At 34.7% G+C, this 25,638-nt stretch overlaps 1 pseudogene; it reads left to right on the top strand.

Moving 5' to 3' along the window:
* Nucleotides 1–25,072, top strand: part of LOC131848547 (uncharacterized) — a 28,199-nt pseudogene extending 3,127 nt beyond the window's left edge.
* The last annotated feature ends 566 nt before the right edge of the window (nucleotides 25,073–25,638 follow it).

The following is a 25,638-nucleotide window of genomic DNA, read 5'->3' as shown; positions in this document are numbered from 1 at the left end:
ACCAATCAAATATTTTTTTAAATTGACTGTGGTATCTTGGGGTCCTAATATTTAATTTTTTTTATTTATCACCATCATGTATTTAAAAAAATAGCATTAGCATGAGTGGTATCGTCGATATCACATGATAATGCTGTTTATCTTCACTGTTACCACTTACCATCAGATAGGCCGTAAGCTTATTTGGCATTAAAATTACATTAGAAAAAACTTTTTTACTGTAATTGGAATTAAACTTTTAAAACTCTTTCCATCAATCTACTTATGTGTTGCCACCTTGCTGTATGTAATTGCCAGTATTATCACATTTTCTTCCATAAAACTATATATATATATATATATATCATTAAAACTAATGCACAATTACACAAATATAAATGCGTATGGCGGACCCTTGAAGCATTTTCTCTAGTCAACCAGCAGTTAAAAAAATATATGTATATTACTTAAAATAACTATGTAAAAAAAACTATGATTCAGATTTAGTTCATAATCATATACATATAATACATCATTATCTGCTTCTTCCTTATCACATTTATTTGCGGTCGTCGTAATGTTTTTCTTCCATTCATCTCTGTTCGCAACCATTTCATTTTTACTCCCTTTCTTACCATATTTTTCACACAGTCCATCCATATCTTTTTCGATCTTCCTCTGCTCTTATAACCATCCACATCAATATGTCATACCCTCTTTAAAATAATTATATATAATACATAATATTAAATAAATATTTACACACATATACACATACGCATATATATGTAACAGTAGCATGGTATGTACCCTGTATGTTTTGCTTAGTTAAAATAGTTTGCAATATTTTGCATGCATTCTAATAGTAGTGTTCTTTGTAATTGAGATTTAATGAGATTGTTCTTTATTTTGCTTTTCAGAGAGTCCATTATTCAGTAAGTAGTTTTGTTATTGCTTATTTAGTATAGATTAGTATTAAGGTGTACATTTTTTTATTAATGATATGATAATGGTATGGTGCACTCGCCTGCGATAACGGTAGAGGATGGCGGGGGGCACCAGTAGAGGATGACAACATGAGCATGATGATGGCAGGGACGGTAGGGAAAATTAAAATGATAATATAAAAATTTGAAGTTCATAAGCGGCTAAAACTTCCTACATGAATAAATGATTTTTGAATTTTGGGGTCATCTCAGCCCATTGTGGTACATTCACAGTGAATTTATCACGGTGGTTTCCAGGGAACCACGTGGAGGTCAACCTGACCTTGTACCTTACATTGCTAGCAATGGTTATTAGTCTACATTACTAACAATCCTCTTCTCCCCAATCAGGGGAGGATCCATCTAAGGGCTCTGTGGGCTGCAGCCCAAGCCCCGAGGATACAAAGGGCCCCCAGTCCCCACTGAAACGTTATTTAGAATACAAAAAAATATCTAGAATGTTAAAAAATCTATCATAAGATTGGCAACCCTGAGATCAATCAACACATGTTCACATACATTCCCTGAACAATGTTCCACGCTGAGCTTCGACCTTTTTGTATTGCTACAGATCACACATAATAACACAATTTTATAAATCTTATGTTGTATTATGTATTTTATATTCTTATGAACATGTTGTGTGTGATTAGTAACAAACAAATAAACGATCTATCTATATATCTATCTACATGCAAGTGTCTATTGAAAGGAACGGGAAATTTCTAGTCGTTTGTTTTTGATCAGTGTATTTTTTAGTTGAGTAATCAAATTATGTAGGGCTCTAAGTAGATTTACCCCAGGGCCCAACAAATTCACGCTCCGCCCCTGTCCCCAGTTGTACATTATTACACAGGTTTTTTTTAAAGGATGATAATGGAATGGTGCACTCGCCTGCGCTAACGGTTTACGCTGGCGGGGCTCTAGTAGAAGATGATAAGATGAGCATGAGGTCAGGTCAGTTAGCCTATCGTGACAAATTCACCAAGAATTTATCACGATGGTTTCCAGGGGGAACCGCGTGGAGGTCAACCTGACATGGTACATTGCTAGCAGTGGGGTCAACAGTCCACATTACTAACAATGCCCTTTCACCCCTGTATAGAATAGAATAGAATAGAAAATCATTTATTAAAATAAACTTACATTGAAGCACTTTTGAATAGTCAACATTTTTTTTAAATCTACCGCTTATTCTGAAAGCTGTCTCATCACAAGAAGAATAAGCAAGAAACTTGTGTGTTGCTCTTTTAAACAATCCTTGTAAGTTCACATTTTACAAGTCGTAACGTGTGAATACAAACTACCAACCAGCACTAATTTATTTAGGCCCAAATATAAAAACACAATAAGATTAAATCAGTCGTAGTGTTAAGAGCAGACAAGCAGCACTCGTTCACGAGTATGACGGATGAACGTCATTGATTCAATTCAAGGAACCGAACACCTGTCCCAGTAAAGCAAAGTAGGGGAATCAGGATTCTTAGTAATGTGGATTAATAACCCCACTGCTAGCAAAGTGCTATATCAAGTTATCCTCCACGCGGTTCCCTTTGGAAACCATTGTGATAAAACCTTACTAATATTATAAATGCGAAAGTAACTGTCTGTCTTTCTGTCTCGCTTTTCGCCAAAACTGCACCCATTTAAATGAAATGGTATACAGATTGTCTAGACCCCGTGAAAGGACATAGGCTACTTTTTAATGCAAAGAAAGGGTTGTAAGGGGTTGAAAGAGGAGATGAAACGTTCTATTGATGTATCGTTATTTTTAAAGCTAGAAGCTTGAAACTTATTTTTTAAGCTTTTGACTATCAATATGACATTAAAAGTTTGTTCGAATTTTACCCATAAGGGGGTAAAATAAAATAGTGGATGAAAGGGAAATTCCTCATTCGTCCTCTATTCCTTGCGGACGAAGTCGTGGGCACAGGTACTAGCTGTGCTCTAATAAATTGGTCACAATTTGCTAACTGACCTGATCTCATGCTCATCTTACCCTACACTGGTGTCCCGCCAGCGTGAACTCTTAGCGCATACGGGTGCACCAATTCATTATCATGCATAAAAAAAAATAAAGCAAAGTCGATATTAAAATTGTTCATTTTAACCTTTATATAACTGCGTTTGAACTTTCCGTACTACATTGGCCACGTGATCAATTTAGTACGGAAAATTCATAGATTTATATCAATCAATTTTGAGCTTTGTTTGTTTGTACTAATGGTTCAGTTTCCTGTGTTATGGAATTGGTATACCAATTTAGTACGGAAAGTTCAAAATTTATCGTCAATCAAATTTAAGCTTTATTTGTTTACTATAATGGTTCAGTCTCTTGTGTGGTATACCATTTACTAGTAATTCTGTAAGTTGCATGAACATTTGGTTTTTGTCAATAGTTTATTGTAGTTGCATAATTTAAAATGTTTTGTTTAAAAATATATCTGTCTGTTTGTTATCTTGTTGTGTGTCACATAATTGTCGTTTAAAAAAACTGAGGTGGACAATGGTTCTTACTAACCGTATGAAATGTCGTGATATATATACACATGCACTAGCTGACCCACGCAACTTCGTCTGCATCGCACTTACTTTATATTTCGCTCAATTTACGTAATATCTTTTAAATTAATTATTGTAAAGTTTCATCAAAATCTGTTCAGCAATTTTGCGTGAAACTGTAACAAACATCCATCCATACTCGCAAACTTTTGCGTTTATAATATTAGAAAGAATGATTTTAATTATATCTATAATATATAAAGCTGCATTAAATTATAACTCTATATTTACAGGTATATTGAAAATAGATTACAAGAAGAATTAAAATTGGATAAAGGTACAGGCTGTGATATCCCACAGCTGGACCCTTTCGCAAAAGAGGTAACGCAGTTCGACAAGCAGATGCCCAAAGTCACATGTTCGGGGCAAGACTGGGTCAAATGTTATGTAAGTTTTATGATTTTAATAATATAGAGTGGGGATGTAATACTATCTCCAAATGATATTTATTTTATTTATTTAACATCAATGCACACACATAAATAAATAATCTCAGGACAATTCACACAGCGCCATCTAGACCCAAATTAAGCTACCTAAAGCTTGTGTTATGGGTACAACTGATACAAATACACAGATATGTTTTTTTTTTCGTAAATACATACATATTATACATGGAAAATACCCAGACCGATACAAACAATCATACTCATGAATACAAATGTTTGTGGCGTACGAGGAATCGAACCCGCGACCAGTAAGGCGGTGTACTAGACCGCCGAGGCCGTCACACATAAGTTCTATACATATGACCGATTTAATATCTTGCGGCGTTATCAATCTACTACTACACTAATGCAGTTATAGTTGTTGAACACGACTGTACTATAATCTATAGGGACCCCTGGTCGTAAGGTCCGATGGCGAAGTAAAATTGCCCTTTGATAGCGTAGCGGCTTTTGTATTGATTGCCGCATGCATCCTTATGTAAAGTGCGAATACTGTAACTACCATATAGTAATTTGTGTAGCTGTGACGTGGTCGAGTGGAATTAGTAGTCATGCTCACTAAAATGACCAGACATGTGGCGGCGTGGTGGGCCGAGTCATTGGGCTCCCTAAAATATTGTCCAGTGCAGTGATGGCTGGCTCTTCCGTCATATTCGTGAACGGGTGCTGCTTGTAGGAACTGGTCTGCTCTTATCACTATGACTGATTTAATCTTATTGTAAAAAATTAGCGCTGGTTGGTAGTGTGTATTCACACTTCGACTTGTAAATGTAAACTTACAAGGATTATTTAAAAGAGCAACACAGAAGTTTCTTGCTCGTTCTTCTTGTAAAGAGACAGCTTTCCGAACGAGTGGTAGATAAAAAACAAATTGTTATGACTATTCAAAAGTGCTTAAATTTAGTTTGTTTGAATAAATGATTTTCTATTCTATTCTATTCCTTTATTTTCGCATTTAGTAGGAAGGGTGCTATGTCCAATAAATATAGACGCCCGACGGGTGGCCTTCCCTACTGTAACTGTATGTTGTGTGCATCTTTATTTTCTAATATTTTTACATATTACTAGCTGTCCCGGTAAACGTTGTTTTGCCACATAAATTAATAACGCTATAAAAAAATAGGGGTTGATGATAGTAGGGTGAAAATTTAGGATTGTATGTATTTTTGTATGTTGTATCATAAAAAAATAGAAACTAATAATTTTGTCTAAACAATAAAATAAAAAAATTAGGGGTGGACTACCCCTAACATTTGGGGGGATGAAAAATAGATGTTGGCCGATTCTCAGACCTACTCAATACGCTCACAAAATTTCAGGAGAATCGGTCATGCCGTTTCGGAGGAGTATGGGAACGAAAACTGTGACACGAAAATTTTATATATAAGATTATAAAGCAAATATTGATTTTATATACACTTATATGCAAATTCTACTTATTAAGGACAACTTATTATATTAATTATAGCTATGATTTGTTTACTAACTAGCTACTCGCCTGGACTTCGCCCGTGTGTACATGTATTATACATATAAACCTTCCTCTTGAATCATTCTATCTATTAAAAAAATCGCTTCAAAATCCGTTGCGTAGTTTTAAAGATTTAAGCATACATAGGGACGGACAGACAGCGACAGCGACTTTGTTTTATACCATGTAATGATTATTTCATCGTGAACACTTGTAATGAAAATATTATTTATTTTGTTTTCAGAGTTAATTATTCAGTAAGTAGTTTTGTTATTTAAAATCTATAATATTATGAATCTGAAGTGTTTTTTACTGTATGGTACTTTATAAAAAAAGTTATATAGTGTTAATGAATGATTTTCTTACCTCGACAGCTATCAGAATGCAGAGTGGTGAAGGAAGTGTTGGCGACGACAAAGGACATAGTGTGCACGTATAGAGATATAGTGTACGAAACTGATTACAAGTACGAACTCGGCGACAGCGTGGCCGTGCTCGGTGCGGGTGTGTACGAGCTCACCAATAGTGATCACGTCAAAGTCAAGTGTACCGGGAAGCATATTAACAGGTATATAAAAGAAAATCCTTTATTATTTAAGCACTTTTGACTTTAATAGTCATAATTATCGACGACCTCGGTGGTCTAGCGGTCAGGCACACCGCTTTACAACCGATGGTCGCGGGTTCGATTCCTCGCACGGCATAAACATTTGTATTCATGAGTATGATTGTTTGTATCGGTCAGGGTGTTTTCTATGTATAATATGTATATATTAACGAAAAAAAAATTATCTATGTATTTGTATCAGTTATCTAGTACCCATAACACAAGCTTTAGCTAGCTTAACTTGAGACTAAATGGTGCTGTGTGAATTGTCCTGAGATTATTATTATTATTAATTATACTTCTTTTAATCTACATCTAATTAGGACAGCTGTCTCATCACAAGAAGAACGAGCAAGAAACTTCCGTGTTACTCTTTTAAATAATCGTTGTAACTTTACATTTTTAATTCGAAACATGAACACAAACCACCAACTAGCACTAATTTATTAGGGTCAAATATTAAATACACAGTAAGGTTAAATCAGTCGTAGTGACTAGAGCAGACAAATCCCTACAAGCTGCACTCGTTCACGAGTGTGACGTATGAGTCAGCCGTCATTGCTCGACCATATTTTAGAGAGCTCAATGACTCGATATAGTGTTATATACGACTATAATAATAGAACATAGTGTGCACGTATAGAGATATAGTGTACGAAACTGATTCCAAGTACGAACTCGGCGACAGCGTGGCCGTGCTCGGTGCGGGTGTGTACGAGCTCACCAATAGTGATCACGTCAAAGTCAAATGTACCGGGAAACATATTAATGTTATATACGAAATATAATGTTATATACGAAAATAAGAAATGTTTGGGAAACTACTCTGCTACCAAAATGTTAGGGAATTTACTCTCTGTATATATATAGGGAAAAATAAGGAAGCGTCAGTCATTTACCTTTACGGTTCTGCGGATTTCTTGGGCTTCAGGGTCTCGAAGGTATCTTCGCTAGCTTTCACACACTTTCACAGTAGGTTTAACACAGTTCTAATTTATTTCAATTCACAACAAATGCGCGCGCGCGTCAAGGCCGCTGTACAGTCCGTTTGTTACTAGTTAGGGAGGGGAAGGGAACGCGCGGGAACAGAAAACTAACGGACTCTAATATAATATAATATCTGTGCTTACGATGATACAGGGTAGATTTTGAACAAGCAATATACAGAATATAGTTAATAAGTTCTTTTTTTTTCTCTTTTCTTTTTTTTTTTTAATTTATGTATGTTTGCATATGTATTTATATTTAATCATAATAAAATTATCTTCTATGTTTAGATTTGAATTTCAAATTTTGTTAATGCACTGCCCACATGAATCTCTGTTTGCCCAACTGGGAGAAAATGCCTCAAGGTGTTAAGTGCGCCATGCACCTTTATGTGTATTTTTTTTTCTTTGGCAAAAGGTTAGTGTTGTCTATTATGCCATTAAAAAACAGGAAACGAAACGGAATAATGGAAAGGAACGGGTTAAATTTTTAATATACTGGGAATTAGTGATCATGGGCGTTATTTGTATTTGTGTATTCAAGTTTTAATAAATAAAAAAAATTAAATCTTTCAGTATTCTACCCTCAAAATGGACGGGTCACTGCGCTGGGTTCCGTAAAACGGTCAAGCCCAAGATACCGCCGGTTGGGCGCGAGGACTCCTTCAACGTGCTCATATTCGGGTTCGATACCACGGCTAGGAACGGATTCATACGCCGCATGCCGCAAAGTTACAAGTTTTTAACAGATGAACTACAAGCGACGTTACTCAACGGGTAAAATTTCAAATACATATAGTACTACATATTATTTTTTTTAATGTAATTGAAATGAAATCTGTTGTAGTTTCATTTTATACTAGCTGTACTCGCGACTTCGTCCGCGTGGAATTTAACTTTATTTTTCTAAAATAAAAGTAGTCTAAGTTACTCCTTATTACATCAGCTCCCTGCCAAATAAAGTCCCGTCAAAATCGGTCCAGCCATTTCAGAGATTAGCCGGACCAAACAGACCGACAGACAGACAAAAATAGTAAAAAATGTTTTTTTGGTGTATGTGACGTATTTTTATTCATATGCATCTAGTAAAAACGGTTATTTCAATATTACAAACAGATACTACTATTTTATTCATATGTATTGATCGTAGAGTTTAGTTAGTGAGTATACCGGTGAAATTATTGTACGAATTAATGTAATAAGTAAGTTTATTATGATTAATACAATAATTCGTACATTGTATTGCTTATTAGTAAGGCGTTCATTTGACGCGAAGTCGTGACGTAGACTGATTTTACACTGAACTTAAATCTATGTTAGTGGAGACGTAAGACGTTGACAGAAATATTATAACTGTAGGCACAAATTAAATATATAAATATTATAATATACTGTTAACTACATCATTATTTAAGATATTTGCGTGTGATTTCAGTTATAATATTGTGGGCGATGGTACACCAGCCGCGCTGTTCCCCATACTGACGGGGAAGAATGAGTTAGAGTTACCCGACGTGAGGAAGAAGTCGAAGAATAATAGTACTCTCGACTCCATGCCGTTTATATTCTACAAGTTGAAGGAAGATGGGTAAGTTAGCGTCATTGTCCTTTGTATTAAGAGTAATATTACTAGCTGTACTCGCGTGAAATTTATAGCCTATGTGTTATTCTAATGAATAAGCTATATAACTGTAAAATTTCATCAATATCCGTTCAGTAATTTTTGCGTGAAAGAGTAACAAACTTCCATCCATACTCACAAACATTCTCGAAACTCACGAATTTCCGTGTTTATATTAGTAAGATTTATAACACTTTTTATGGTTATTTTTCAAATTAAAATACGGGAATGTGTCTTATTACGATGACATGTAGAACATTGACATTATGCTTTATAAAACACTTCAAAAACTGACAGCTGACTGACTTGCAACATAGCTTATATGGATTCACCCGCGTCAAATTTATAGCCTATATGTTATTCTGACGTATAAGCTATATTATTGTATAGTTTCATTAAAATCCATTCAGTAGATTTTGCGTGAAAGAGTAACAAACATACAATCAATTTATTTGTATCCCTTGTCTAATACCCATAACACAAGCTCTGCTTAGCTTTGAACTAGTGTTGTATTGTTTTATGTTGTGGAAACTTCTATAAAGCTTTAGAATTAATATTCTTAAATAAAAATGTACAATTAAAATAATAACATAATTGTGGCAAAGTGCACGGACCTGACTTTTTTTACTACAGTAATTTAGCATCATAAAAAGCAAAAAACAAAAAATTAAAATTATTAATATTCGGCTATGAAACAATAAAACATATTGTTTCCTTTTTTTATCGAATATGTAATGTTATGTATGTATGTTTTTGTGTTGTGTCAAAGCAAGTCTTAATAAATTAAATATTATGCAAAATGGGAAGGTATGTGACTTCTAAATACAGTGGACCCCCGGTAGTCCGACAATCATTTCGCAGGGCAGTGTCGGACTATCGAATTTGTCGGATTATAGAGTACTGCCTAAGACCCCTTATAGTCCGAATTTTTTTACAAAAGAGTACCTTGTAATCCGACAAATTATAGATCCAATGATGATTCTTTATATTATATACATATATAGTGGACCCCCGGTTATCCGACAAACGTTTTGCAGGGCAGTGTCGGACCATCGTATTTGTCGGATTATAGAGTGCTGCTTAAGGGTCCTCTGCTTATAGTCCGGAATTTTTTACAAAAGAGTATCTTGTAATCCGACAAATTACAGATCCAGTGATAAGATTCTATGTTATATATGTAATGTATGTATATGTATGTATATGTATGTATGTATATATATTATTGTCAAAGTAATATTCAATAATAAATAATAGACAATGTCGGATTACAAGGGGGGCCGGATTAGACAGGGGCCGGATTACTGCGGGTCCACTGTATATATAACTCATAGGTGACTGATATAGTGATCTATCAACGCACAGCTCAAACCACTGGACGGATCGGGCTGAAATTTGCCATGCAGGTAGATATTATGACGTAGGCATCCGCTAAGATAGGATTTTGATTAATTCTACCCCCAAGGGGATAAAATAGGGGATGAAAGTTTGTATGAAACTTTGTCAATTTTAAACCGATCGGGATGAGACTTTGCATGCATAAAGCTACTATGACGTAGGCATCCCCTAAGAAAGGATTTTTATAAATTCCACCCTAAGGTGATAAATTAACGCGAGCGAAGCCACGGGCAATAGCTAGTCTGAGATACAGTATAATTGCATACTAGTTCAGATGGCACAATTACAGTTCTATGTTCAAATTGTATTGATTCTTATGTACAACTTAATTGTGTAACACGACCTATAACTGCAATAAATATTATTATTATTAAAGAAATAGGTATCGCAGGTAAAGTACCAGAGGTTAGGTAGGTTAGGTTAGGTACTAGAATTTGACATTTACACCTGTCAATTTAGTCTCCGGGATTCAAAAACAGACTATAGATGGCGCTTTGTGAGTTATCCAGGGTTATTATTGTTATTTAATCTAACCTTTTCCAGATACCGTACAGCATACTTCGAAGATATGCCCTGGATAGGTACCTTCCAGTACCGTTTCAATGGTTTCCGCAAACAGCCGGCTGATCACTACATGAGGTCGTTCTTCCTCGAGGAGTCTGCGAGCGGCCGGAAGTGGGGGAAGGACAGGAGTGATCGGTACTGCGTTGGAGACACGCCACAGTACAAGCTGATGATGAACATCACTGATCAGGTACAGGACCCCTCTTCCCACTGTGATTCCACATGAATCACCTTCCAGCAATGGTATTTCCGAACCGATACGATATTTCTATTATATATTTATATTCAAGAAAAGAGCTTTTCCTTTTTAAAAGGCCGACAACATACTTGCAATTCCCCTGGTGTTGCGGGTGCTCATGGGCGGCGGTAATCACTTACCATCAGGTGAGCCGCATGCTCGTTTGTCTACTGCGTTATAAAAAAAATGTGCCCAGGGCCCCGCGATGGACTAGGGCCCCCTAGTCTAGTCTAGTCCCTACTGCGTTATCAAACGATTACCAATAGCTACTCTAATCTCGCCTGAAAATCAGTCTTAACAAATGCTTACCGACTATGATCAATTTGTTCGTTTTTGTTATTTTTTTTTATAAATGTCTAGTAATAAAATTAACCTCTCATCACGACTTTTTAAAATTATTTCTGCCTTGTTTGTTTTGAAGATAGGGCATCTCCATAAACATCTCTAAAGAGTTATGTTCAAAATTGACTTTGCCTATTCTATCAAAATAGTGTTTTATTACTATGGTCATATCCCATCATATCCCCATTATCCTAGATAACATTTAGAATACACTTAGATTGTGAAATGAACTTCCTGCCGAGGTTGTCCCACGAGACTACAGCATGTGGTTTTTCAAGAAGGGTATATTAAGGTTTCTTAAGGGTCGGCAACGCGCACGTGATACCCCTGGTGTTTCAGGCGTTCATAGGCTACGGTAACCATTTACCATCAGATGGGCCGTATGCTTGATTGCAACCACTATAGTATAAAAAAATCCTAATGTGCCCAAGGCCTCTAATAGGTGTAAGACGCCCCTGCCGGTGTCTCTTTATTCTTTATCTATTTACCATCAGATTGGCCGTATGCTTGATTGCCACCACTATAGTATAAAAAATCGTAATGTGCCCAGGGCCTCTAATAGGTGTAAGACGGCCCTGCCGGTGTCTCTTTATTCTTTATCTATTTACCATCAGATTGGCCGTATGCTTGTTTGCCACCATCATAGTAAAAAAAAAAATCAAATGAATAAAAAAAAAATTTGTTATTTTATGAACACTAAATAATTCATTTTCCTTATTGGTTTCCAGTTCTTCCAACTGGATGGAAAGAGGTTCTGTTTTACATTCATAGCAGATATCACGCATGATGACTTCAACATGATAGAGACAGCGGACGAAGATTTCGTGGAGTTCATGACCAACATCCGTGATGAAGGACATTTGAAGAACACACTGCTCATCGTCATGGGAGACCATGGGCCAAGGTATGGAACAAATGTGTATGGTAATATTGTAGTTGTTCATGCACAGGATTTTCATTTTATATTAGACCTATATAAGTAAATAGTGTAAATAAACTGGCTTTTAAAATTAAAATGAAATTTAATTGAGTTCTTATGTATGACTGTACTCGCGATTTCGTCCGCGTTGAATTTAACTTTTTTTTTCTAAATTAAAAAAGTAGCCTAAGTTACTACTTATTACATCAGCTACCTACCAAACCAAAAAGTCCCGTCAAAATCGGTCCAGCCATTTCAGAGATTAGCCGGAACAAACAGACACACAGACAAAAATTGTAAAAAATGTTATTTTGTAGTATGTACCGTATTTATATTCATATGCATGTAGTAAAAAACGATTATTTCAATACTACAATCAAACTCCAATTTTATTTATATGTATAGATAATGTAATGATGCAGCCACCTGCGCTGACGGTATACGCTGGCGGCATCAGTGTAAGCTGATAAGATGATAGAGATAAGGTCAGGTCAGGTAGCAACAAATTCAACATGAATTTATCACGATGTATTCCAGGGGGAGCCGCATGGAGCTCAACCTGACATGGTACATTATATGTGAGACACTCGATGGTCCAGCGGTTTAGTACGTCACTTTACTACCGATGATCGCGGGTTCGATTCCTCGCATGGCACAAACATTTGTATTCATGAGTATGATTGTATCGGTATGGGTATTATCTATGTATAATATGTATGTATTTACGAAAAAAATATATATCTATGTATTTGTATCAGTTATGTCTAGTATCCATAACACAAGCTTTAGCTAGCTTAACTTGGATCTAGATGGCGCTGTGTGAATTGTCTTGAGATTATTATTATTATATCTACCTATCTATCTATCTACTATGGTATCCATAATACAAGCTTTATCTAGTTTAACTTGGATCTAGATGGCGCTGTGTGAATTGTCCTGAAATTATTATTATTATTACGTACTTCATACAAAATCTAGCTCGCTATTTATATGAATGTTATATTAAATTGCAATATCTTTTCCCAGATATGCCAACGTCCGGAACACTTTCCAGGGGAAATTGGAGGAGCGACTACCCCTAATGGCAATCATACTTCCAGAGGACCTGAAGGTATAGTATCCATATTACATTAATACTAAATTTGATAGATAGATAAGTTCTTTATTCAACAATTACAAACACAGCATACATGAGATACATTTTATAACTAGAAATAAAGTTTACAAATGAAATAATACAGAAATATAATATTACAAATAAAATAAAAATGGAGGTGGCTTTATGTGTCGCAATGATGAAGAGGCAACCAACTCAGCATGAAGCTACAGATAAATCTGCAGCGCTGATATTCTGTTGGCTCCTATATTAAATACATACTTACATATATACGTGAATATTTATATATTACACTTCGAGCTCTTAAACAATTATACAATTAGAAAACATTATACAGTATATAAATAGATTAAAAATGATGTTATGTGTTATGTTATACATATATTGTTAACCTATACATACAACGTACATATAGTGTTAGCATATATAAGGTCGCTGGCTAAACGCGCCGTGAGTCAGACATTATTGTTCCTGACCATGCCTACAGACTTCGGTCGTTGAAAGACTCCTCAGATAAAGACGAAGAAACAATTTAAAGACAAACTTGCCGTTCCTAAGTATTGTTAAAAAAAAGTCAATGGGTCTTTTATGGGAATAGATATAAAAAATTACAATACTCGTGAATGGGTGCTGCTTGTGCGGACTGGTCTGTTCAGGTCGCGAACACTGATTAGATTTTTTGTTTTTTTGCAATAGCATATGCTGGTGGTCACTCTATTCTCCCAAATTTGAATTTAAATGAATCTGTATTATTGTAAATATGTACAACATTTATTTATAAAAAAAAATACGAGCTGAGTTTCTTGTCAGTTGTTCTCATCTCGAAATCATTCCGAACTGACGGTAGATTTCACATATCATAGGAGTCTGTAATAGACCTACATGAATGAAGATATTTAGAGCTTGGATTTGAATTTGAATAAGATACCAAAGAATTTACTGGAATTACTCTTAAATAAATTTAAAACATCTGTTAATCATATTTATTGAGCAAAGCATATTACACACTAAACGATTACTTAAATGACGAGCGTGCATGACAATAGTTGTTCATGCACGGGATTTTCATTTAATGTTAGAAATAGACACCTATATAAATACTAGCTGTCCCGGAAAACGTTGTTTTGTCTTAAAATAAAAAAAAAAATTTAGGGGTGGACTACCCCTATTTATAATGAAAAATAGATGTTGGCCGATTCTCAGACCTACTCAATACGCTCACAAAATTTAATGAGTCAAGCCGTTTCGCAGGAGTATGGGAACGAAAACTGTGATACGAGAATTTTATATATAAGATACATTGTAAAGGTTTTAAAAAAAAGAAATTTAGTTGAGTTTCTTGCCAGTTCTTCTCAATTAAATCTATATACTGAACTACTTGGTAGGGAAAAAATATTAATACACAAACTTTTAGGCGCTTATGAACAAGCGCCTAAAATGTTCGACATGAATCAATTCGCTTTGTATTTTCTACCGAATATACAACGGATATTTTTTGAGGACTTGTTCGACATGATGCCTACGGCTACCTTTTACAATCGCTTCGCTCGCCATCGACAGGGAATTCATCCCCATACGCTGGAACCTAAGTCGTCTCGGACAGAGCGGTTTCAGAGGAGCTTCCTCCCGCGTACACTTACATTGTGGAATGAACTACCTGCCTTTTCTCGAGAAACTACAGCATGGGGTTTTTCAAGAGGGCTATAGTATAAGGTTTACATAACTCCTGGTGTCTCAGGCGTTCATAGGCTACGGTAACCATTTACCATCAGATGGGCCGTACGCTTGTTTGCTACCATTACCATGGTGGTGTATTGCCACCATCATAGTATAAAAACAAAGCTTTTTGATTTGATTAGGTCCACCGTCCGGAAGCGCAGGTGGCTCTGGAATTGAACTCGCACGTGCTCACGACGCCGCACGACGTGCACGCCACCATCCTGGACGTGATGGGGCTGACGCAGCACTGGAACCAGTACAAGGTCGCCGGCGCGGACCTCAAACGAGCCATGACTCTATTAGAGCCGGTGAGGGAAATATTTTAAACTAGCTACTTTTTGAGATTTTCGCAAACGTACATACATATATGTAGATCGGAGGGGATATTTGTTTTATGATATAGTAGGTATGTTAATATTTCCCACAGTATCCGTCCGCACCCCTTCATTAACACGAGCAGTTCCGTATGAACTTATGTTGGATAGTCAATTTGTGGATGAATCCTTTAAGCTATATAACATTACGCTACGACCAATAGGAGCGGAGCTGCAATGAAAAATACTGCAAAAGGTGAAGATATTAAATGCAGACGAAGTCAGGGTCAGCTGGTTGATATAATTTTATTCATATATATATATATATATATATATATAAACACCTCTTTGGGCACTTTGTTGATCACGCCACAACCTAAACACTTGCTGATTCCACCTTTTGCACTGAATAACTTGACCTCTATCGCGTATATCTCAGGCGGTATGGCAACGTCGCATTCTATTTTGCGATGCGGCCATATATATTCGTCGATAGTACGATATACTCGACACTTTTTTTACTAATAATTCGTGACTGAATGGCTCCGAACGGCTAAATTTTTGGTATACACAAAGACTTTTTGGCTCTGAATATATTCCAAAAATCAATTAATTATGTTGATCACTTTATATACTCGTCCTTACTGCGATACTTATTTTCATCCGAATATATATAGATACCGTAACGGTCTATCACTTATGACTTTATTAATTTACTAATGTAGATATTTTATATTCGCAATGTTCCATACATGCAAGCTCCAGCAACGGTGGAGGCAGGGTCCCCCCTGCACCGTACACCGCACCCCGCGCACACAAACAAATTAGATATTTTTTGAATACACAAAGACTTTTTGGCTCTGTATATATATTTCAAAAATCAATTAATTGTGTTGATCACTTTATATACTGGTCCTTATTGCGATACTTATTTTAATCCGAATATATATAGATACCGTAACGGTCTATCAATTATGAATTTACTAATCTAGATATTTTATATTCGCAATGCTCCATACATGCAAGCTCCAGCAACGGCGGAGGCAGGGGGAGCACCGTACACCGCACCCCGCGCACACAAACAAATTAGAATAAATTAAATTCATAAGATTATTTATATATTTCGACTGCCTCGGTGGTCACACCGCTTTACATCCGATGGTCGCGGGTTCGATTTCTCGCACGGTGCAAACAATTGTACTCATCGGTCATCGATTGTTTTCATCGGTCTGGGTGTTTTATATGTATTTACAAAATAAAAATATCTATTTATATCAGTTCAGTATCAGTCTGTGTTAATTGTCCAGGGCTATTTATTATATTTTTATAAACGGTTATCTTTTTCCATCGCACCGCTCGCTATCAACAGTGAATTCATAGAAATGTCACTCTAAAAACAAAAATAGTTTTGTGTTTTGTATTTCAAATACTAAATGCAAAATAGGTATTTTCAAAATACTTTTTCAAAATAAAGTACCTTTTGAATTTTTGTCCAAACCTCAGACATTTTATTTGTTTTAGATATATCAATCATTACATAGTGTAGTATAAAACAAAGTCGCTTTCGCATCTAACAGTAGATAAATAAAGAAAGAAGACTTTTTGGCTCTGATACCGTAACGGCCTATCAATTATGAATTTGTTATACCTAATCTAGATATTTTATATTCGCAATGCTACATACATTGTAATATCCGTCTCCATTCATTGTAACGGTGGAGGGACTAAATAGTTGAATAAAACTGAATAAGCAGTTGCTCCACTCTATAGGTACTGCGTCGTCGTCGTATGCTGTTCATTTTTTCACTCGTTTTGGCGCCAAGAGAGGGTCACATAGTCGTGGTCAAGTTAAGAACTTATAATTTAATTTTGATAACAATAGATACAAGTAAAAAGTAGGTATTATATTAATGTACGAAAGTACTGTACTTAAAAATAATTATTCTTTATTGTACATTTGAAAAACTTAACACTTAAGGACTTGTACATATACACGTACATACTGCCATTTTCTCTTAAAGACATCCAGAGAAGCACTATTTATCAAATACGCGGGGTGCACCGACCTTTGACCTTATAACAGCTGATTCGCGCGTAACGAATTACATTGCTACTTTTTGGTATTTTATAGTGGATATATCACTATAAAATATTATTATTTCTTTAGATTATGACATAATAACATAGTTTACATGATTTTAAGGGAAACATACGATAAAAAAAAATCCCGTAAAATGTAAAAGATAAAAAATGGTTATTTTTGGTTATCCTTAAGAGATAGACATATACCATCACGGACTTTTTTGTTGACCTTATTTTGATACATCTCAAAGCACTAGACAATACGCATTTTCATTAAACAGTATTGTATTTTTTTTATTTCTTTAACTTTAATGCACAAAAAAATTTGTACATGTGGCGGACTTAATATTTTGCCGCGTTATTTACCAGGCAACCATGAGTGGTGCAGCGAAAGATTATTGGCGGTGCACTAATATAAATAAGAAATGTCAAAAAAAGATTTATAAAGATAATAAAGATAAGCAAAATATAAATTTCTATAAAAAAAATAAATGTATAAATAAATACATAATGATCCGATAATCAAATTATAAGTACAGTCTCAAATTGAAAGTAATAAAAACAGAAAATATAGAGAGAACTATAGGGATATAATAGAAAGATGTGAAAAAAGGAGGACAGTAAAAAAGTTACAAATTTAAATAATGTTCCCGCAATTTCTGTTTAAATGAATTTATTACATTATTATATATATTAGGCATACGACTAGCCTTATGACTGTTACTTTTTTTTAATCTATACATCTATACATGTAAATAAAATTGGAGTGTCTGTTTGTAATATTGAAATAACCGTTTTTTACTACTTGCATATGAATATATATAAGGTACATATAACAAACAGACACTCCAATTTAATTTATATGTATAGATTTAAAAAAAGTAACAGTCATAAGGCTAGTCGTATGCCTAATATGATTTATTTATTTATTTATTCATCCAAAATAATACAAATTGTGTAGGATAATGTAATAGTAACATTACAGTAAAATTTTGTCAACAACATAATAGTAACTTAATCATCTCGGTATATCTATAGATTAGCTGGCCCCAGCGACTTTGTCCGCGTGAAATTTTATTTTATTTTTCTAAAATAAAAGTTGCTAAATTACTCCTTATTACATCAGCTACCTGTCAAAAAAGGTCCCATCAAAATCGGTCCAGCCATTTCAGAGATTAGCCGGAACAAACAGACAGACAGACAGACAAAAATTGTATAAAAATAAATTTTAGTACATGTACCGTATTTATATTCATATGCTCGTAGTCAAAAACTATTATTTAAGAAGTTACATTCCACGCGAACGAAGTCGCGTGTACAGCTAGTTGTCGGTAGTCTAGCGATTTAGCTAGCACACCGCTTTGATTCCTGCTTGGTGGTCGAGGGTTCGATTCCTCGCACGCTGCAAACATTTGTATTCATGAGTATGATTGTTTGTAACGGTCTGGGTGTTGTCTATGTATAGATAATATATATTAATTTACGAAAAAAATCTTTGTATTTGTATCAGTTGTCTGGTACCCATAACACAATGTTCAGCTAGCTTAACTTGGGTCTAGATGAAGCTGTGTGAATTGTGCTGAGATTACTATTATTACTATAATAATTCTTTTCAAATCAGGCGATGTTTATTTTTGCCATAATACGTGCTGTTACCATGTGATAATATTACGTACTTACTGTTTGATAATGTGATAATATTACGTACTTATTACTGTTTTAAATGTGATGCGTTCATTATTTATATTTCCTTTGAATTAAAGACAAGTGTATATATATATATATATACGCGCACTTTTTTGCACATTTATGTTGATCCAGCCACGACCCGTAGATACATTTGCTGACTCCACTGTCTCTCTCTTTCTACCACTATAACGGTATCGTGGCGGAACGGCAACATGTTGCCGTTCCGCGTTCCCGCGTGTTCCCTAGATAAAGTATTCGTCGATAGTACCTGTACTCGATATATATGTTTTCAACAATTTCCTGCATTAGTGACTCCGTATCAGCAAAATTTTTTAAATGCACAAAAACTTTTTGGCTCTGAATATATTTAAAAAATCATTTACTTGTGTGTTGATGAATTTATATACTAGTACATGAAGTACCTAAAATACTTGTTTTGATTCGAATAGGTAGCGATATTATGAATTTATTATACGTAATCTAAAGATTTTGACGAAATAAGAGTAATTAGTTATCTGTTAACCTTGACTTCATACTGGCACCAGTATTATCAGATGATGAACATACTCTTCGAAAACTTACAGCAAAAATATCGTGTTTGGACTCATTAGATTGGTCTCGATGAATAGAGTTTAAAAAACTTAAAATAAATGGTAAATTAGAAATAACGTATAAAAACACTCTACGCAAAATTCAACCACTTTAAAACTTAATAATAATAATTAGGAAAAGATCAAAGCTATAAGTGCACTGAAAGTAATTGATGGCTTCCACACAATATTTTCAGTACTAAACAACTCTGTTTGTTCAGTAAAAGTGTAAATACACTGGTAACCTTTAATCATATTTTATATGCAAACATTACATATACAAACCCTAAAGTTTTATTTCAGAATAGCCAGTAGTTTTGAAGAAATAAGTCTTTGAAATTGTACGTGTAACTTATATATATACTAGTTTTTTCACCATAACAAACAACACCTATATGGCCTAGTTAGTAGTGTACCTGTGTACCAATATACCACACAGATACTCTGAGTTCCAATCCTACACTTTTTTTTTATTATTAATTTTTTTGTTTTTTTTCTTAATTTAATATTTTAATAATTAATTTAATTTATACGATTATTAATTTATAATAAAAACGTGGTTAAGTATTAAATTAATTTTACTAGTTAGGAGTGTACCTGTGTACCAACTTACCACACAGACACCCCGGGTTCGATTCCCACCATTGACTATTGTTATTTACTTCTTTTTGTTTTTTTTTAATTTAATATTTTAATAATTAAATTAATTTATACGAGAAAAACGTAGTTAAGTATTAAATTAATTTTACTAGTTAGGAGTGTACCTGTGTACCAACTTACTACACAGACATCCCGGGTTCGATTCCCACCATTGACTATTGTTATTTACTTCTTTTTGTTTATTTTTAATTTAATATTTTAATAATTAAATTAATTTATACGAGAAAAACGTAGTTAAGTATTAAATTAATTTTACTAGTTAGGAGTGTACCTGTGTACCAACTTACCACACAGACACCCCGGGTTCGATTCCCACCATTGACTTTTTTTTGTTTTTTTTTAAAGTAATATTTAAAAATAACTATTTTAATAATTAAATGAATTTAATCGATAAAAATAAGTTGTTAAATATTAAATAAATTTTAAGTGACATTAACTATTATAGCATGCACAAACAATATTTTGTAATAATAAAGAAAATACATTTGAAATGTTGTTGTGTTAATTATTTATAAGATCTTACTATAATTGTTAGCTGCTTTACAATTTAGAAAGTATAATAGTTAATGTAAATTAAAATTTATTTAATACTTGACAACTTTTTGTTCGATTAAATTCATTTAATTATTAAAATAGTTAATTTAAAATATAATATAAAGTCAAAACAAAAAAAATTCTATGGCGGGAATCGAACCTTGAGCGTCCGTTTGGTAAGTTGATTTGAAATTCAAAGGCTTATTTCTTCGAAATTACTGGCCATTTTGAAATAATACTTAGGGTTCGCATACCCTTATCGGATACTACACGGAGTTTCGTCAAAATAAAATATCTAGGTTAGGTATAATAAATTCATAATTAATAGACCGTTACGGTATCTGTATATATTCGGATCAAAACAAGTACTATGAAAAAAGAACGAGTATATAAATTGATTAACAAAAGTAATTGATTTTTGAAATATATTCAGAGCCAAAAAGTCTTCTTTCTTTATTTATGTACTTGTTAGATGCGACAGCGACTTTGTTTTATACTATACTATACTATGTAATGATTGATATACCTAAAATAAATAAAATATCTGAGGTTTGGACAAAAACTCAAAAAGTATTTTTTTTTGTAAAGGTATTTTGAAAATACTTATTTTGCTTTTAGTGTTATAGTACTTTAACTGTTATATTTTAAGTAACAATGTTTAATTATAATTAATACCACTGCACCAACACTCCGATCGTGCAAAAAATTTAGCTGTTTCATTATTTTTTAGTTCAATTAGTAGTCTACCTAAATCCTAATGGGGAGGAGAGTTATGACCCCCCATGACTCCCAAGACCTCCATAACGCTACCCCCTGGATCCGCCGTTACGTCTTCTCTTCATTCGCCCAGTAACGTTGTTACAAAAGAAAAGATTCCCGTCCAAAAAATAACAAGTATTGAGGTTTGATCTGGAGTCACGTTACTCCAGACTGATTTCTATAAATATTTAGATTAGATAGACTATTATTCTTGAAATACTAGCTAGACATTATTAAGTTACTGTAGCCATAATGTAGTAGCCCAAACGTGCCAATGAGGAAGCCCTTGGCAAATGCTGCACCCTGATTGGCCCGTTTGAATTGGATCAAGAAGTGGTCGTATGCCAAAAGGTGGATTTGTATAAAATCGTGTATAAATCGCTTAATTATTATTATTACTCGTCGTGACAGTTGTGGCTCAAAACGGAGCAACATTTATATATGGTCATCTGGCATTAGATCAACAAAAGGCCTCCGGATCAACAAGTGAAAAAGGATCAACAAAAAACTACCTATACGGCACGTCTGAGCCACAAAGTGCCCAAGGGGATATTTATATATATATATATATATATATATATATATTTGTAAAAAAGCAAAGCTTGTGTTATGGGTACCGAATTGAACCCACGACCATCGAAAGTGAGACGCTAGTGTTAGGCCACTATAAAACCGAAGCCGTCAAGATTTTCTGTAACACATTTTAGTTCTATAGAATATTTTTATAATATTGGTATGAATTAACTACAGATACCAAAGAACCGGTCGTGCAGCGAGGCGGGCATCGAACCCCACTGGTGTGCTTGCCTCGCCTGGACTAACGTCTCCACCGACGACCCCCTCTACCAGAAGACGGCGAATGCACTCGTCACGTTCATCAACAAGCTCACAGATCCAGTCAGGTGATTTTTTATTTATCAAATCAAATCTATACATATAAATAAAATTGGAATGTATATTTGTAATATTGAAATAACCGTTTTTTACTGCATGCATATGAATATAAATACGGTACATAGACTAAAATAACATATTTTACAATTTATGTCTGTCTGTCGGCTAATCTCTGAAATGGCTGGACCGATTTTGACGGGACTTTTATTGGCAGGTAGCTGATATAATAAGGAGTAACTTAAGCTACTTTTATTTTAGAAAAATAAAGTCAAATTCCACGCGGACGAAGTCGCGGGAACTAGTAGTACATATAAACAATTGGTCTCAATCCCAGGTCCAAGTGCATCCCCCGATCGCTGGTGTCAGTGCGGTGGGTGTTCCGTCGTAAGGCCAACAGTCGGATGCTGTCGTTCGTGGAGGCTCGTGACCAGGACGGGTACGTGGGGAGATTCGGGGCTGGTCTCCAGCCGCCCACCGTCACCTACCAGACCAAGGTATTATTTATTTAAACTTTAATTTTAATTATGAATGTGGATGGATGTAAAGGGAGGGGACGCCCTAAGAAAAGATGGATAGATTGTGTGAAAGATGATGTGAATAAAAGAAGAGTATGTTTAGATATGACGACCGATAGAGAGCAGTGGAAGAGAATGACATACTGCGCCGACCACAAATAATGGGATAAAGGCAAGGCAATGATGATGATGATTTAAACTTTAAATTATATCATAGGCGGGCTTAATGCTGTTAGTATTCTCTACTAGCTGATATTATGCATAGGGAAATGGGATTGTCAGTAATATGGTAATTCAAATTCAAAATATCTATATTCATGTAGGTCTATTACAGACTCTTATATTCAAATTAATACTATTCGCGAAGATTATTAATTGGCATACGACAATTTAATATGACAAGTAATATATCAAATTATACCATTAATCTTTCTAAAATAAATAAATAAATCTAACGACAGTTCATGTGGATTAATAAGCTCATTACTACCAATGTATCATCATGTCAGGTTATAGAATAGATTTATTACATTTATTACATCACACATCACAACACAATAAAAATGTTGCTGACAGCTGCATATAAATACAAAATAGCGATTACGTGACGTTGCAACGAGGTTACTAAATCGACATTCGATAGAAATAATTTTTATCGATATGTAAAGTTGCGTTTACGTTGCAATGCTAGTTGACAGCGTCAAATGGCGTCTATATGATCGCATTATTGACAGATGACGTCATTTTCACTACGTTACATACGAAAATCGTTGCGAACGAAGTTACATAATTAGCCCACTGATCTCTTTATTCATCTTATGATCATGTCTATAGCGCAGGCGGATGCACCATTCTGTTATCAAACACAAAAAATCTTCCGGAGGGCAGAGATACTCAAAGGCCTTACAAAAATTTTGTTTACATAATATAATATATATATTATTATTAATAATAATCAAATAAATAATAATAATAAATTAATAAATAACCCTGAATAATTCACACAACACCATCTAATCCCACAGTAAGCAGATTACCTATTGTATTAAGACGACTAAGCTCTATCATATCCTGGAGCTACAAGACCGGCAGTTGTTTTAGACTGATGAGTAGAAGTTTTTAATTGCACATCGCGTTACTTCCGATGGTCGCGGGTCGATTCCTCGTACGGTGCAAACATTTGTATTCATGAGTATGATTGTTTCTATCGGTCTGGGTATTTTCTAGGTATGTATATTATGTATGTATTTACAAAAAAAAATCTAAGTATTTATATCAGTTGTCTTAGTACCCATAACACAAGCTCTGCTTACAGTGGGACTAGATGACGCTGTGATAATGGTCCAGGGTCAAGCGTCCAATTTATTAATTGTTTATTTATATGGTTGTTTTTATTTCTGTGAGAGGAAGTAGAGTTTTTCATTCATTCATTCATTCGTTCAATCGTTCATGATTTCAGATCGCAGTCGGTCCCGGCAATGGGTTGTTCGAAGCGTCTCTCACGTACCATGTCAAAGAGGATAAATTCGACGTCGATATGCGTGATATATCGCGGACCAACGCGTGAGTATCCGATCCACTTGTTATCTATTCATATAAATAAAATTGGAGTGTCTGTTTGTAATATTGAAATAACCGTTTTTTACTACATGCATATGAATATAAATACGGTACATACACCAAAATAACATTTTTTACAATTTTTGTCTGTCTGTTTGTTCCGGCTAATCTCTGAAATGGCTGAACCGATTTTGACGGGACTTTTTTCTCCACCATGAGTATGTACTTTGACTCACATGGATTACAGATAATACATATTTAGTATTGCCTTTTTTTCTCTAGTCCATTCTTGTGCTATCTACCACTTTCTCTCCTCTTCTATACCCAAAGGCATTTAGTACCTAATAAGGTAAATTCTTTTTTAATTTTGTGCGTAATAATTTGCTTCTGTTGCAATAAAGAATAAATAAATATTTTTCTTTCTTTCAGATATGGCCATGAACCCGACTGCATAAGCGTGACCCATCCACATTTAAATATGTACTGCTACTGCCAGAAATGACCTACATACCTCATTTAATTATACTAGTCTAATTCAAAATAGTTTAATATTATATATAGATTTTTTTTAACAAACTAATGCTGTTGGCCGCAGATGGCCTTTACAGCTTCACCGGACTGTAGGAAGCGAGTGCAGATGGCACTCCAAACCAAAGGAAGGACTTATGGAGCGACTGAAGGCCAACTCCCTCCTGACGGATACGACGCCAGTCTGAGGGTACCGCTAGGGGTTCGAACTTCGGCTCGGGCCGTCGTAATTTCGATCCCCGTTTCAATTTGACGGGGGATCGATTATAGGGGCATTTTATTAATATTATTATTTCGTAAAGTGAACTAACAATATTGTTTTATATGATTAATAAGAATCGGGCAAAAGAATATTTGCCGGATCAATAGTATTGTTTCGAGTATTATAATATTCTGTTTGTATGTGTATTATTATTTTTTTAGAAACATGGCTGTAATAATTAATTATTTTTAATTATTTTAGCGCTGGGGGAAGGGGGATGAGCACCAATTGAGGATGATAGAATGGGTATGAAGTTAGATCAGTTAGCCCATCGTGACAAATTCACCAAGAGTTTA

Source organism: Achroia grisella, unplaced genomic scaffold (genome assembly GCF_030625045.1).
Source record: "Achroia grisella isolate CSIRO2021 unplaced genomic scaffold, CSIRO_AGI_Agris_v1 utg1090, whole genome shotgun sequence".
Classification (NCBI taxonomy): domain Eukaryota; kingdom Metazoa; phylum Arthropoda; class Insecta; order Lepidoptera; family Pyralidae; genus Achroia; species Achroia grisella.
The sequence above is the reverse complement of the archived record's forward strand: the minus strand, read 5'-3'. Positions and strand labels throughout refer to the sequence as shown.